The following is a 16,260-nucleotide window of genomic DNA, read 5'->3' on the forward strand; positions in this document are numbered from 1 at the left end:
TGCCTGATGGGGAGAGGTTCCTGGCAGATTAAGGAGCCAGTCGTGGTTAATTGATGACTTGGGAAGGACCAGTCAGTTTTCCTAGCTTGGCTGCCAGGTTGCTTCCTGAAAGCACTTCCCTAACATCTAAGGGTGTGGTGTGAATTCTTAGCAGCGGGAGCTGAGCCCCCCTGGAGAGCGTGAGTGCTCTTCCTGAGAGCTTAATTGGGGAGGGGGCTGATTGTCGCCACAGTTCAAAAAAAAAAAAAAAAAAAAAAAAAAACGTCTGTGCCAGTCTACAAAGGGGCACACAGAGACACCGTCACAGGTGTCACACTCTCAGAAGGCCGCATCCCCATGGCATAGTCTGGGGAGAAGCAAGGAATGCTACACTCGCCATCTCTCAGACAGGCTGACTTTCGTCTTCGCCTTTGCCACTGTAGCACGGGATTAGGTGGTGGGAAATCGGGCGCCCTGTTCTTCATGCACTCAGGGAACGGCATTCTCTGACCATCATTTTGTTTCTTTTGGATAAACATACCCTTCAAGCCTTTCAACCCCAGCTTCCACCGTCGCATGCCATCTGTGTGGGCAGTGCTTTGCTGTTCCTTCACCTGTGGACCTGAGCAACTAGGGACTCTATCTCTGGGGGAAATGCCCGTTTACCACTTTATTACATGTGGGGGAATCACAGCAAAGAAAAAAAGAATTTGAACTGTCACTGACCGTTTTACAGTGAGTGTGGACTGGATCGTTTTCTCAGTACCCATGGATTCAACCGACTCAGGACTGAAAATATTTGCAAAGAATAATGCCTGTACTGGATGTATACGTATTTTTTTGGTCATCCTTTAGGTGACATAGTAGATTGGCCTCTACACAGCATTGCATTGCGTCTAGTGTAATAAGGAACTCAGAGATGAGTCAAAACATACCTGGAGATCTTTTCCCCGGGAAGCCACATGGGACTACTGATCAATCTCGTATAAAGGACTCAAGCATCTTCAGACCTTGGTATCTGGGGGCTGGGAGGCTGCAATCAATCCCCTGTGGATATGCAGGAAGGGGTAACTAAACATGGCTCCTGCTACTTTGGAGAGACAAATGACGATGGCATTAGGGATGAGAGTGAACACGAGCCCACAGCTGCATCTTTACGGATGGCAGTGGGAAGCAGGGTGTGTGTGTGTGTGTATGTGTGTGTGATGTGTTTTGTCCCCCTCCGCCTTTGTTAGCTTATGGAATATACCTAACTGTGCTTTAATATAGCCTGTAAGACACCATCTCAACCTGCCCACAACCAATTTAATTTAACAAACACCGATTTAGCACCTCTGAGGTTCAGTGCTCCGGCCAGGAACATAAAGATAAGAACACCTCTGTTGGTACTTCATGTGTGAGCAGCTGTGGTGTATGAGACACCATCGCAGACGGCACAGGCTATGAGGGGGTAGAGGAGGAACATGCAGTTAGGAACAGTGGGGTGTTTATAAACTACGGTTAGTGGAATTACACTGGCGCACAAGGAGTAACCATTTCTGAGTGTCACAAGACCTTCATTAAAGCGAGCAACAGCTTATCTCTGTACTCCAGCTCCTCGACCTACACAGTTCTGCATTTCATTTAGCTTTCTTTGGGGAGCGAGTGGCAGAAAACAAACTGGAATTGGTGTAAGATAAACAGAATCACCATCATCATCACCACCAATTGCTTGGCATGGAAAAAAAAAAGAAATGCTAGTTCCAAAGTTTAGGCATGCCTAGGGCCACATAGGATCTGATCTTCCATGCCTCAACTGGGCTGACATCCCCAATGATATAATTTAGGGGATCACCACATGGGTTGTGGTCTCTTCCTACAGAGTTACACAGACATTCTGTGTTGATGTCTCTCTGGTGCAGCGTGGATTAAGCACTCCGTGCCTACGCTGTTAAAGTGACACAGGGACAAACAGCTGTGACTGACATGTCATGGGGGTGAACACACCCTAACAGCACAGGCTGAGGGTAGGAAAGAAACGTCTCTAAGGGAAGATACAATGTGGTTGGTTACAAGAGGACTGAGGGGTGGATGATAAGTCAGCCAACTTCCTGAGGACACATTGAATAAATAAAAGGACAAGTGCTGAGGTCAATTTTAATGTCATATAGGAAATGCCTTTTTGGGGGCAATAACTGTATCACGGTTGCTTGGAAACATGAGTCTATCTGGGTGTATTTCATATGGTAGCTTTAGTTTAGCGATTCTCCGAGGAAAGCAACAAAAACATTAAAACATCGCATAAAGCTTCTCCTCAGTGTGGCATTTTTAAAAGCAGGGCACAAAACTTTAAACCGTGGCAATGAGCCATGTATGCATCTCTGGTGGAAAATTAGAATGCCAAAGACTAAGTCAGGCATGATAGCGTAAGCCTGGAATCCCAGTACTTAGTCTTCATGAAGTAGAGGCAGGAAGGTTGGGGATTCGAGGGTATGGTGGAACATACCCATAGTCCCAGGACTTGGGAGGCAGAGGCAGGTAGATCTCCATGAGTTATAGGCCAACCTGGTCTACATAGTGTGCTGCAGGTCAGCAGAGCTACATTCTAAGACTCTTTCAAAACAAACAAGATCCAACCTCCTCATTTCACCCATGAATTGTCGCACATGGTGAATTAATTAAGACTTGGTAAACAGAAGTTTTGCAAAAAGAAAGCTTTGGTTTGCTGACCAAGCTGCACGTTCCTGTCTGAACTCAAGTCCCACGAAGACACTTAGCAAACAAAGGGGTGATGCTGGGGTGTTTGCTGAATGGAGAAAATGGCCCTGAAACCTCCAGAGTTGATGATTTCTGAAAGGCTGGGCCTTCTTGCTGTTGTGTGATTAGCACAGGGCAGCTTAAACACTGTGGTACTTTCAGAGTGTGCTTCCAGCTGCTTGGACCCAAGTGGCTTGTTATTCAGAACAGCTCTTTGGTAAATATGATAGGGTTTTTCTCACATTCCTTGCTTCTTCCTGCTGATCACTCATGCTAAGCGCTCACTAGGGCCTGTCTGCTCATCTGCTCTCTCCTGTGCTGGATGGGGGATGCAGACATATGTATTGACGTGCACAGGAGAGCTGGTCTGGGAGATGCCCTCAGCTCTCCAACAGCAGAGGTGTGCCATCTGCTGAAGGTTGGTCGGCTGGGTGATGATCAGCTGTCAACACGGACGTCATCGGCTCAGCTTCTGGCTCTGATGTGCATGACCCCGGAGCCAGGCCTTTATCAGCAGTCAATGAGAATGGCACACTCACGCTGTTTCCTTTCTCAGGGGACCGATCCTCCTGGCTCAGTTGGCTGACAAGATTTCTCTTACAGACATGTCTAGTTAGAATCTCTGAGCAGAGTCAGCCAATAGGAACGCCTCTAATTTCTTTGGCATTCAAATGGCCAAGTTTCTGCTTTAAAGGAGTTTACAGATCACCTTGTCATGTGTGCTTGTGGGCTCTAGGTGCCTTGGGAGAGACATCCATTGCATCTGAAGCATAGTAAGAAGTCAGGGAGTCACTGGGAGGCCTGTAGAACTGCTGCTTCAGACAGAGCTGCCGGACCCCCATTTACTGTGTAGTCAGGTGCCATGCAGGATGTTGCCTCATTTCCTGCCAAGGGATTGCCTCTTCCCCTGCTTGGCACAGACTTGTTAGGACTATAATTATATTTAGGCACACAGTCTCTCGGTCTTCTCCCAGGCCTGCCTGCTCTCTGACCTGCTGTCAGCAGCAGAAAGCCATATAGCTGCTATGTGGGGACTGGGAGCAGTGATCGGGAGCTTCAGAGGTAAAGGCTACAACCCTGCCTCCTCTGCTGTCCTATCTGGGTCCATGGTAGGTCTGTTTCTGCAATTTAGCCTTCTCGGCTCCTTATTCTTAGGGTTGGTTCTTTCAACTCAGACCCATTTAAGATAGCTGGATTCTTCCCAGTTAATTACTTCCCCCTCCCTTGCAGTTTAAACCTTGTGACTTAAACATAAATGAGTATTTAGGACTGGGGAAATGGTTGGCAGCTAAAGCAATTGCCAGTGATCAAGAAGATTGGAATTGGGATCCCCCAAATGCAAACACATAAATGGGAATGGGCGTGGCAGAGTGACCTGTAAGACTGGTCTCTGAAAGGCAAAGATGGGGGAGTCCCAAGGCAGGCTGCCTGGCAAGAGAAGTTCAGGCTTTGATTGACAGCTCCTGCCTGAAGGGCACCCACACACATACAAACACACACACACACACACACACACACACACACATAAATAGAAGAAAAAAGATGAGGAAAAACCCCTTTATTTTGTAAGGGAAGACACTGAGTCAGGGAAACAGATGTGCACCCTGTTTTAGAGAGGCCCTTGCACTAATTGAGAACTGAGCTGAGAACTCAAATCCAACTCCTGCCTGACTTTGCAGCCTGCACTTGGCTAAAACTCAAATGCCTACTGGTCGATAAATGAGCTGGGTGTCGCATGTTTCCAGGGGCCACGTGGGTTCAGTCATTTATTTGTCAGCTCCTGGTTGTGCAAAGAGCACAGAAGACATGGCTATATTGAAGACAGTTGTCATCTTCTTACGTCAGAGCCAAACAACAGCATTGGAGAGGCACGGAGAACTTTGCTCCTCTCTGACGGGGACTGGTCAGGCATAGCTTGCTGTTCTTGGCGATAGAGTTTAGGTCCATGGATGGTCATTTGTTAGATAAGCTGGGCATCTGAGGCTGCTGGGTTAGATCCAGGCCCTGGACAGACCACAGTTTGTGACTTCTCCATCACAGTGGGCTCATTCCATCCTTTTCCATAGTTATATCCTGTAGGTCTTGTGTGACACTGGGTACCTCCTTTCCACCCTGGAAGACCTCCAGAACAAATAAACACATTTTGAGCCCTCATATTCCGTTAGACAGGAAGGAAAGTGCAAACTTGATTCATTTTTGACGTAGCTGTCCTCATATTCTTAGCTAAAGTCCAGAGAGAAGGAAGACGTTTCATGGGGGAATTCATTAATTAGAGTGTTTAGCTTTCCAGTAGGAATGAAAAGGGGATCTGTGGAGCAGTTCTGCCCCTAGATGGCTATCTCAAAAGGGCAGACATGTAGAAGTATTGATTGCGGCTGCTCAGGGTGATCTCCCCACAGCTCGGCGAAGGAGAAGTCCCTCCAGTGTGTGTTCTCAGATCTGTGACCAGATGAAATGATGTGGTGGAAAGTGGTGTGTAATACAATACGGGACAGTGAGCTTTGAAGGGGTTTTGTTCACCTATGAGGAATAAAGACAAAGATAGCAAAATACGCTGTAAAACCGGCTGCAAGGACCAGAGATTAGTAAATGGCTATTGGTGCATCAATTTAGCCCACGATTTGTTTTGGAAAAAAAAAAGTTTGAAGAAGAATCATCGAGCAATTTCTAATGATTTTCCACTATACTCATAGATTGATGGCTAGTCTAATCGTCATCAGAGAAGCTTCCTCCAGCAGCTGCTGGGAACAGATGTAGAGACCCACAGTCAAACATTAGGCAGAGAGAAAGAGAGAGCCCAAATTGGAGATCTCCACTGGGTCCCTCCCTTTGGAGCCCGGTGAACCACACAGAGGAGAGGGAGAGTTGTAGGAGCCAGAAAGGTCAAGGACACCAGGAGAGCACAACTCACAAAATCAACTAACTAGGGCTCAGAGACTGAAGTAGCCATCACAGAGCCTGCATGGGTATGAGCGGGGCCCTCTGGATATATGTTATAGTTATCAGCTTGGTGTTTTTGTGGGACTCCTAACTGTGGGAGCAGGGACTGTCTCTGACTCCTTTGCTTGGTCTTGGAACCCTTTTCCACTACTGGGTTGTCTTGCTCCACCTTAATATGAGAGTTTGTACCTAGTCTTGTATCTTATTATGCTATGTTTGGTTGATATCCCTAGGAGGCCTGCTCTTTTCTGAAGGGAAATGGAGAAAGAGTGGATCTGGGGGAGAAGAATAGTTGTGGGGGACTGGGAAGAGTGGAGGAAGGGGAAGTTGTGATCAGGATCTACTACTGTATGAGAGAAGAATAAAATAAATAAGAAAATAAAGTTTTATTGGCATAATCACAAACATTTGTTACTGTGTCTGTGAATGCTTTGGAGTCCTAAGCGCAGAGTGATGGAGATGAAATGGGCAGTTGAAAGGGTTTTCTCCCAGTTGTTTATAGTAAATGCTTGCTGACCCCTGGCTTTGACCCAGGAGGGTGCTAGGTCTTGCTTTGGCTTTGAAAGTTCGGGATATGTTAAAGGGGCTGGAGAGATGGCTCAGAGGTTAAGAGTACTTCTCCTGCAGAGAGGGCCTGGGTGGTGTGGTTTCCAGCACCCATCGGGCTCACACCACTGGTGACTCTAGTGTAAGAGGATTTAGATGTCCTCTTCTGACATCCCTGGACTCGTGATTTGCGGTGCACACTTGTACACATAGACATAGGTTAGCTTTTTAACATAAAAGGACATATTAAAGAGACAGGACAGCTGCAACTGGGGTTGTATTCAGCCCTGTGTCCGCATATCTGTATGGTTTCAATTAAGCTTCAAATTGAAAGATTTTGGGTACTTGATGCCTTCAACCCTGGCATTTGAGAGGTGGAAACAGGAGGAAGGAGGTGAAGGCCATCCTTGGCTATACATCCAGTCCAGGCAACGTGAGGCCTTGTCTCAAAAGGAAGACGGAAAGTTGGTTTGAGGAAGAGTCTGCACCTGCACTGAGCACATACAGGCTTCTTTCCCTGCCCTCATTGCCTAGAGAGTATGACTATTTATATCGCACTAACATTGCGCTAAATATTATCAGAATTCTAGAATATTTAAAGAACACAGGAGGGTGCACACAGGACCTGCAGATGCTAAGAACTTTATACACGGACCCGGAGCCAGTCTCCTACAGATCCTGAGACAACTGACTGACAAAGAGGCAGCAAAGGTTCAAGAAATCCTGAGCTATTCTGAAGTTTCACACAAAGGTAATTGTGAATCGGTTAGACACTGATGGTGCAGGAAAGAGAAGGCAGAGAGGAAATCAAGACACAGGAGAAGCAAGGGTGGAAGGGCCCCAGGGCGGGGGCATCTCAGCCTCTCCAGTCTCAGAAGACACTCACCAGGGCCCATTTTAGCTTCTCCTAGGCTGTCTTGCTTTAGGTTTGGAAACATATCTGAGCTGATGTGTCCCTGGGGAATGAGAGAGATTAGGACAGAGGGGTGCAGACACTTGTGCATGAGCATGGTACAGGGAGTCTCAGTTTATGGGGAGAAATGAAGGACTTTGCAGTTTGTCAGACTCTGCCAAATCCTCGGCAACTGAGTCCAGATGGACCCGCGGCAGAAAGTGGGGTTTCCCAGATGGTCCCAGGGGGCACCATCTATTCTGAGAACATCTTGAGGACTCTTTGCAAACACTGCGGATAGCGTGCCTGTGCTTTATCTGTTTCTTCCTGTTCCGTGTTACATATGTATCCGAACACTGGGCAAAGAGCGTAGTTTTCAGTTTGTCTTGCCCTACCCGCACAATCAAAGCCCAATGGGAAGGGTAAAGCAGAAGGCATGTCGGAGATGGTCCCTCAAAGTGTGGTTCTCTACATCTCTTTCTGGCTCCTGGATGGAATGGATATTTCATGATTTCCATTAGCAGCCATCTTGCCTCATGAGGCCTCCTTGAGCAAGGAAACAATGAAGGTTAGAACAATAGGAAGGAGCCAGGCGTTCTGACACACCAGAGCCTCACAGTGGCTCCCAGCAGGCTGAGTCCACATTGTCATGGTACCAAACCCGGTGTTACATTGGGATGCAATGTTTTTTTTAGAGCTGACCATTTGGGAGATGAGTCTGAAAGTGATTGATTTTCTGATGGAGGAAGGTCATTGGTTAAATAAAGAAACTGCCTTGGCCCTGATAAGACAGAAAATTAGGTAGGCGGAGTAAACAGAACAGAATGCTGGGAGGAAGAGGAAGTGAGCTCAGACGTGTCTGGGGCAGATGTGATGAAGCAAGCCTTCAGGTCAGACATGCTGAATCTTTCCCGGTAAGACTGGTGCTACACAGATTACTAAATATGGGTTAGGCAAGATAAGTCACCACCTCGTGGTACTACACACATTAATAGAAATGGGCCAAGCAGTGTTTAAAAGAATACAGTTTGTGTGTTGTTATTTCAGGGCATAAGCTAGCCAGGTGGCCAGGAGCCAGGTGGCAGGAACGCAGCCCGCAGCTCCTACAACAATTTTCCTCAAATTCCTCCAGGTTGTGGGCTATGTGACCCTAAAGAGATCCTGCTCTTGATCCTTAGTTGGCAGTGACTGGTCTTTGGTTTTCTTCTTCAGTGCACCAGATGCAAGTCATACTTGGTCCAGCATGGCTTCAGGGATGAACCTGACTGGGACAGTGATGGAATAAGCTAAGACATGGAATGGAAAAACTCCTCACAGGTGGTTTGGGCTTTCTGATGAAGGTGCCTCAGCACCTTGGGAAGTTCAGTGTGTTTATATATACTGTAGGCAAGAGTATTACATACAGATAAAAAGGAGGCGGGGTTATTATTAATAACTGAACAAGGAGTCAGATATAATTCATCTCATTAGGAACAGGCTCTGAACAGGAGCAGTCATCAGGCTGTGAACATAGGGAAGCGCTTTGGGGACATTTCCTGCACACACACCCAGCATTTGCACTTGGACCAGAGGAAGGCTCTGCCACCTCTCTGAGCCTTGCCCTAGACAGGTGGGGCTGGAGCTTTACCCCTTCCATGGGTCTGAAGCACTGGAGTTCCGAGTGCTTCTCTGATGTCGACATGGGCTTCAGGACTTCCAGCACTCCCTGCAAGTGTCACTGGTCAGCCAGTCTACACACTTTCCCTCTCAGGGAGGAAACCTGCCTGAGAGCTGTGAAACCTTCTTCCCTTTTGCATCTACATTCCTCCTGCCCAGTTTCCTGAAGTTCATGGGTTCTGATCGGTTATATTTTTATGTTATTTGACTCAAAATGTTTTCTAGTTTCCCTTGTCACTTCTGGCATGGTACTCTCATTATTTTGAAGAGGTTCTTTCTAGAATCCCATACCGTTTCCTAGGTGAGTTCCATGATAATTGGAGAAGTTAATTGAATGATTGCAAGTCTGGAGCATCTGTAGTTTATTTGTAGCCTAGATGTGCCTGTCTTGGAGAATGCCCCATCTGTATTTGGAAGGAATGTGTGCTTAGCTGTTCCTAGTTGGGCCATTTTATAAACACCAGTTAGATACAGTGGGTAACAGTGTTGCTCAGTTCTCATCCTTGGTGACTTCTGATCTGTGGATCAGTTACTAGGGAGTATTGAAGTTAGCTATGCAGTGAGTCTGTGTTTCTTACTTTCCTTTCCTCTCCCCTCCCTTCCCCTTCTTCCTCCTCTATCCCTTCCCCTTCTCTCTGTTTCTTTCTTCTATGGCTTTTGTATGATGTATATGAGTCTGTTGTCACATGATTGTATGTTCAGGAGTGGAAGTTGGCTGGTGAGTTGACCTCTGCATGAGACCATCTGCATCCTCCAGTAATTTTCTCTGTTTTGCTGCCCACAGAGCCCACCACAGCTGCCATAGTTAGCATTCCTGTGACGATCTTGTTCTACATCTATGCCTTAAAGTTGCTTAAACTGTTACATGAAGTTGGATCGTATTTTAATCTCTGCCCTTTAGTTGATATATTTGATGAAAACATTTAAAGAAAATATAACTATACTATACTTTATATATTATACATATTATATATAGTAGATCATGTGATTATTATATGCCATAATAAATATATTAATCTATAATTAAAAGTAACTTACTTTTATTTTATGTCTCAATTTCCCTGTTTCTTTTCTACTTTCTTGTTATATTTTGGATTATTGTTAATAGTGTATTTGAACACATCTGTAGAATTTTTGACTGAATATGATTTTATTGGTTGTTTGAGTTGAGTGTGGTGGTCCATGCCTTAAATCCTAGCACTCACGAGGCAGAGGCAAGCAGATCTCTTTGAGTTCAAGGCTAGCTTGGTCTACAGAGGGAGTTCCAGGACAACCATGGCTGTATAGAGAGATTGTCTCAAAACCTCAAATGAAACCCACCAACCAAAGCAAAACAAAAACAAATGATTTTATTGATCATTTATTGCTGTAATGATTTTACACCCATGCATCTCTTGCAATCTACCCTGGAGCCATCTTCCCTAACTTCAGGTGGCACACAGAAGCCTTTCTGTGTTTGGGTTATACCGCTCTCTCTTTCACCCTTCACCTAGTGGGTGTCCTGGGTATTAACTCTACATACATTGAAGCCCACAGTGTTAGGAGTATGTGTGAACATATTTTTGCACACTCTCTCTCCTAAGAGGACTGGCCTGCTGCAGATGCTGTCTTCTATAGATGCCGTCTTCTGCAGATGGTGTCTTTTGAAGATGCTGTCTTCTGCAGATGGTGTTCTCTGCAGATGGAGTCTTCTGCAGATGGCGTCTTCTGCAGATGGCGTCTTCTGCTGATGCTGTCTTCTGCAGATGTTGTCTTTTGGCTCTTCACCTCACCTGTTTCTAGTCACCTTCATCTTAAGGAGACCTTCCCTGGACACAAAATTCTGGCTGAACAGCATCCTCCATTTCTTCTGATGAGAAATTTGGTTTTCAGTGTCGTTTAAAAATGTACTGTAGGACTGGAGCAAGGAAAATACCTCCTGCTCTTCTAGAGTCCCTGATTTGGATTCCCCACAGCATGGCTTCTAGGCTTCTATGACTCCAGCTTAGGTCCTTGAAATTCCACCCCCAGTTTCACTCAGAGATGTTTCCAATATTGTATGCCGCAGTTTTCAGTTTCCATCAATTGTTTGGTCAGTTTTGCGTTGTTTCTCTGATGCTGCCTGTTTCCCACTCCTTTCAGGAGATTTCACTCTTCACAGGGAGATCTTGCAAAGCTGTGTGCGTCAGTCAGGTGACTTCAACACCGTGCCATGCCAGCACTCGCTTCTGTTGAGTGCCATTTCCTAACTGAATGGAGAATTTCTGTTTTGTTTTGGGTGTGTTTGCTTTCTGTGGGACATTTTTCTTTACTGCACAGGCACGAGGCTGTGAGGCTGATGGGTATTGTAGAGAGTATGCTGACAGGTGGGTTTCAGCAACCCTCAGCCCTGTGGGCTCAGGCTGAAGTCTGATCAGCCTTCTGTGGGTTGTGGTTTCCAGGCTGGTCCCATTTTCAAAGTATGTGTCTGGATCTGTCCTCTGCATGCTCTGCCCTGCGGTTAGTCTGTGCTCGAATGGTGATCCCCATCTCAAGTGCCCAGAGGTTTTGCAGTGCTCCTGGGGTCAGATACGCATATGCATAGCATGTGGGTAAATTTAGCGATTAATACACACCTCCGCGAGGCCCTGGCCGATATGCTCAGCTCTTTGCTTGGTTACTTGTGTGTTTTCAGACTTCCTGGGCCTTTCCTATGGACAGAAAGCTGGGGTGTTTGCTACCTCACTCTAACATATCCTTTCTGTGATTATGCCTGGTAAGCCATCAGAAGAACAGCAAAGAAAAGACCCATGGGAATGGAGTGACTGCAGCATGAATTCTAATCGGTCTTAATAAAAACCTAGAGTCAGATATCGTGGTAAATACTGAAAGATCAGAGACAGAGGAGCAAGCCACAACCACTTCTTACCATGCCAACTCCTCAGCCTGAAAGAGGGTGAGTTCCTGTCTCTGTCTACCTTATATTCCTCTCTCTGCCCAGCCATATCCCTTCCTGTGCTGGGATTAAAGTTGTGTGCCTCCCAAGTACTGGGACCAAAGGCATGAGATCTCAAGTGCTAGGATTAAAGATGTGAGTCACCACCACCTGGCTGTTTCTCTTTTAGACTGTATCAATCTCGTGTACCTAGAGTTCAAGGGTGGCCTTGAACTCACAGAGATCTGTCTGCCTCTGCCTCCCTAGTGCTGGGATTAATGGTGTGTGCCACCACTGCCTGGCCTCTAGCTAACTCCGCCATCTGATCTTCAGACTAGCTTTATATTGTTCAAGCACAAACAAGTGACATTTCTGACACTTTCTTAGGACCACAATTCTTATCAGAAAGGGAGGTTTCTCTGCTTCAGAGCTTCAGGCGGCCATGAGTCCTTTAATTCTGCCCTTATTGGCCTTGTAGGATGGTCTTGAGAAAGGACGATAGGATACTACAGAGAGAGAGAACAAACAGGAAAATCCCCCTGCTTCTGAGCATGAGGGCATTTCCTTCCAGCTTCCTGATACAGGGCTGGAACTGGAGCTTCTGGGCTGTCTCTGTCTGCATAGATCCCTGCCAACGTCAGGCTTCCTTGATTTCATATCAGAAGGGGAAAGATGGTGAGCCCATCCTCACTCCCAGTTCAGAAGCATTAATTTCACAATGTCACCTTCTCTCCAGTGTGCTGCTGCCGTGGATATTGCAGAGAAATGGCCTCCCTCCTGATGTGGGATTCCCCTCTGTATCCTATGAATATATTTTATTACCATTGGTTAATAAAGAAGCTGATTTGGCCTATAGCAGAGCTAAATATAGCCAGGCTGGAAGAGATATATAGAGAGAGTTGGCAGAGTCCAGTCGGAGACATGCCGTGTAGTTACCAAAGGAGACAGCCGCCAGTCACCAGTCAGAACCTTACTGGTAGGCCACAGCCTCATGGTGATTCAGAGATTAATAGAAATGGGTTAATTTAAGATGTAAGAGTTAGCTAGAAATATTCCTAAGCTATTGACCAAACAATGTTGCAATTAATATAGTTTCTGTGTGACTATTCACATCTGGGCAGCCAGGAAACAAACAAGCAGTCTCTGCCTACACCCACCGAACACACACACACACACACACACACACACACACACCTAGTGAATTCTGTCCAGTGTTTACCACAACACTCAGATATGGAGTCAGTATGGTTGGTGCTTGCTCAATACTTCCTGAATCTGGAGACATCCTAGATTTTGGCCACAGGCAGTTGCAGTTCTAACCACCACATAATTTGTAACCCCATAGTGAACTACCAGAGCCAAAAAGACACTAGTTATGCCCAGAGGCTACATTGAAAAGCAGCCAACATGTCAGGAACCATTCAGCTGTTCTCAATTTCTCCTACTGAGTCCCATACAAGGCATAAGAGACCTGCAGTTACCCTCCATGTACAGTTTCTCCGTGGCCCCACTCATCCTTCTCTGCTCACTGAGGTCGGTACTCACCATATACGGTGAACAGCTTTTTTGACTCTAACGCATCTGCAGGAAGTTGTTAAGGATTTGCTGTCTTTACTGGAGGAGTCAGGGACTGTGCATTCCACTCAAAACGCAGCTCTTCTAGAAACAATCCTGGTGTTAGATGCCAACTGCATCCATTCTCTCCATCCATGCGCTCTGTGCCTACTGCAATGTGACCTGCTTTAGAACAACTATGCAGTCAAACTTGGTGGCTCCCATCTGTAATCCTAGCACCTGCGACACTGAACCAGGAGGATTGCCACTAATTCCAGGCCATCCTCATCTACGTAGCAAGTTAGACCATACTGGGCTACACTAGTAGATCCTGTTCTCCCCCTCAAAAAAAAATCAACCAGCCATCACTACCACTACCACCACCACTACCACTGCCACCACCACAGCGCCAGAACAGCACCACCACCACCAAGGACAGCACCACTTTGCACCATGCCTCTCTAGTCCCCTAAGCAAGAATGAGCTTTGCTCTGTAGGATGGAAAACGCCTCTTACCCTACATCCCTGGCTCTGCCTCCAGCCTCTCCATCCTTGACACAGAGAATGTAGAGAGCAAATCACAGGCTACGTTGTGCAGTGACTCCTCGCTGTTGTGGAGATCACACCTGTGTCCTTCTCAAACATCCACTCACCCACAGCAGGGGTGAGCGGAGCTTGTGAATGGAGGATCACAGCTGGCAGACAAACAGATCCAATGATCCCAGAGCCAAGAACTCCGTCCAAGTGAGATTCCACTTAAAAGGCAGCCAAGTCAAACTAGATAATGAGGTAAATTTTTGGTTATTTGTGTCATTGACTGTAGCTTGAATTTAGTCTCTATGGTATCGTATGCACTCCCGCATGTAAGTGTATCATAGCCTTGGCTCTGTCTCCATGCTCCTCCCCGCTCCAACTTGTAAGCCCACAAATTCGCTGTCCCAACCTTCTGAACTATGCAAATTTCCCCAAACAGGCTACACATCTTGGTTTCTTTCCAAATTCTTCACTGATATCATTTACTTTTCTGGATGCATGTCCCTGCCCATCCTTAACGCTGGCTTCTTCACTCATTTCTGTAACTGAGGAGCATTGGTCCCTGGTAGCTTTACACAGCCACCACAAGGCTGTTGGGATGCACTCAGAGAATCCTCAAAATGCTTGGAATTGCAGTTTTTAGAAAACTTCATTTTGACCTGAAGCCACATAATAGACTTTGAATCCCTCCTATTAGAAAGCAGAGGTTCTCTCTGTCTTCTCAGAAAGACATACTATATTCATTTAAATGAAAGAACCCGAAAATTCCAAAGAGGATGCTGTGTCCCAGGTGTGATGGGATGCACTTATAATCTCAGCACTTATGAACGGGAAGCGGGAGGATGCTGACTTCCAGGGCATCCTGAGACTGTCTGACACAGGGCTGCATTGACATGGTGAGTACCAGAACCATGATTTGATCACACATGAGTCTGGCATTCTAAGGGTAAAACCGTCCCCATTCACAGTTACTGGTTTTGTATCCCAGTCCTCTCTGAGGAAGGTGCTGCTGCAGTTTTACAGGTATGCTATTAGGAATGACGAGAGTTAGTGAATAACAGCATTGATTTTGGAGCTTAGAGCCTACACAGGAAGCTGGGGCTTCTGGTATTCCAGGGAAGCGAAGGGGAGGGAGAACAAGCCTGGAGTCAGAGGGTGTCCTCGCTTTCTGCAGCAGTGTCTAGCTCTCAGTGACACCTAGGCCTCATTAGCACCCCTGATGTGATCTTACTGGCTGTTCCTATCCTCTTGCTCCCTCCCAGCCCTTCTGGAATCCCCTTTCTGGTGTGGCAGTGGAGATGGCAGTGAAATCACTTAGAAAGAATTAATTGCCTTTGCTTCTAATTACTTTCCTCTTTCAAGGTCGATGGGTTAATTATGGAGACAGTAACCACATGTTAGAGTCCCCGGGTGAAAGGCATGTTCCCTTTCACATGATCACACTATGCTGGTGCTAATGTAATTATCTCTGAGCAGGTTGCGCCACACAAATATTCACAGAGCTTATAACACAGAACCCTCCAAGTGCAAGTTCAAGGGGCAGGGGGGATCAGACCTTACAATTATTTAGCAAGGAAAAAAAAATCATTAAGAATCTATCTGTGGCCAAACGACAGCATGCTGCAGCTGTGGCAATTTTTAAAAGTAGAAACCACTGTAGTATGTGCCTCCTGGAACAAATCAAACTCTCGTGTTTACTCTGCAGTGGGACCAGGGCTCTTTCAAGTCTGGGTGGGGCCTTAACAGCGGCGGAGACATTTCTAATATGGCTTCAGGTCCACATGCCCAGGACTGTTTCCCAGAAGCACCTGCTCAATGGCTTCAAAGTCTTCACCCAGAGATAAGTGTGACAGCTGGGTGGATAAAGGTGCTCAGCACCAAGCCTGACAAGCTGAGTTCCGTCTAGAAGATTCTCATGGTAGAAGGTGAGAACTGAGTCCTGCAATTTGCTGTCGGACTTCCACATATAGGCTCTGACATAGGGACCATCCGCACAATAAAAACAAAACAAAACAAACAAACTCCCTAAGTCCCCCAAAATTAAAAAAAAAAAAAATCTAAACCCACGGATTTAAGACTCCTACATTCAAGTTTGTAATAAAAGACAGAAGGATGCTAACCCCTGACTTCAAATCAATCGCTGATCACTAATGATAGGAACCACTCATGCAAATTCTCATCTCCTAGTACATTTAAGGAAATGGTTTTCACACTTGAGTAGGTACCGAATCCCCTAGAGGGCTGCTTATTAAAATCCAGATGGCAAGTCCCCACTCAGCCTTCTGATTCACCAGGGCTGGGGTGAGACCCCGGTAGCATTTCTAACAAGTTCCAAGGTGTGGCAGCTGCCGGAGAACAGCGTGCTGGAGATGACTGGCTGGAGTCAAGCTTATGGATGACAGTGGCGCCGAGCACAGTGGCAATGTTACTAGAATTTGGGGGAAATTCCTTTGAGGTTGCCAGATGATAATTGGGGGAGGGGATCATTAATCGAAGAATTTAAGAGTGGACTCACACAAAAGTCCAAGGA

The sequence above is a fragment of the Chionomys nivalis genome, chromosome 7 (assembly GCF_950005125.1).
Source record: "Chionomys nivalis chromosome 7, mChiNiv1.1, whole genome shotgun sequence".
Classification (NCBI taxonomy): domain Eukaryota; kingdom Metazoa; phylum Chordata; class Mammalia; order Rodentia; family Cricetidae; genus Chionomys; species Chionomys nivalis.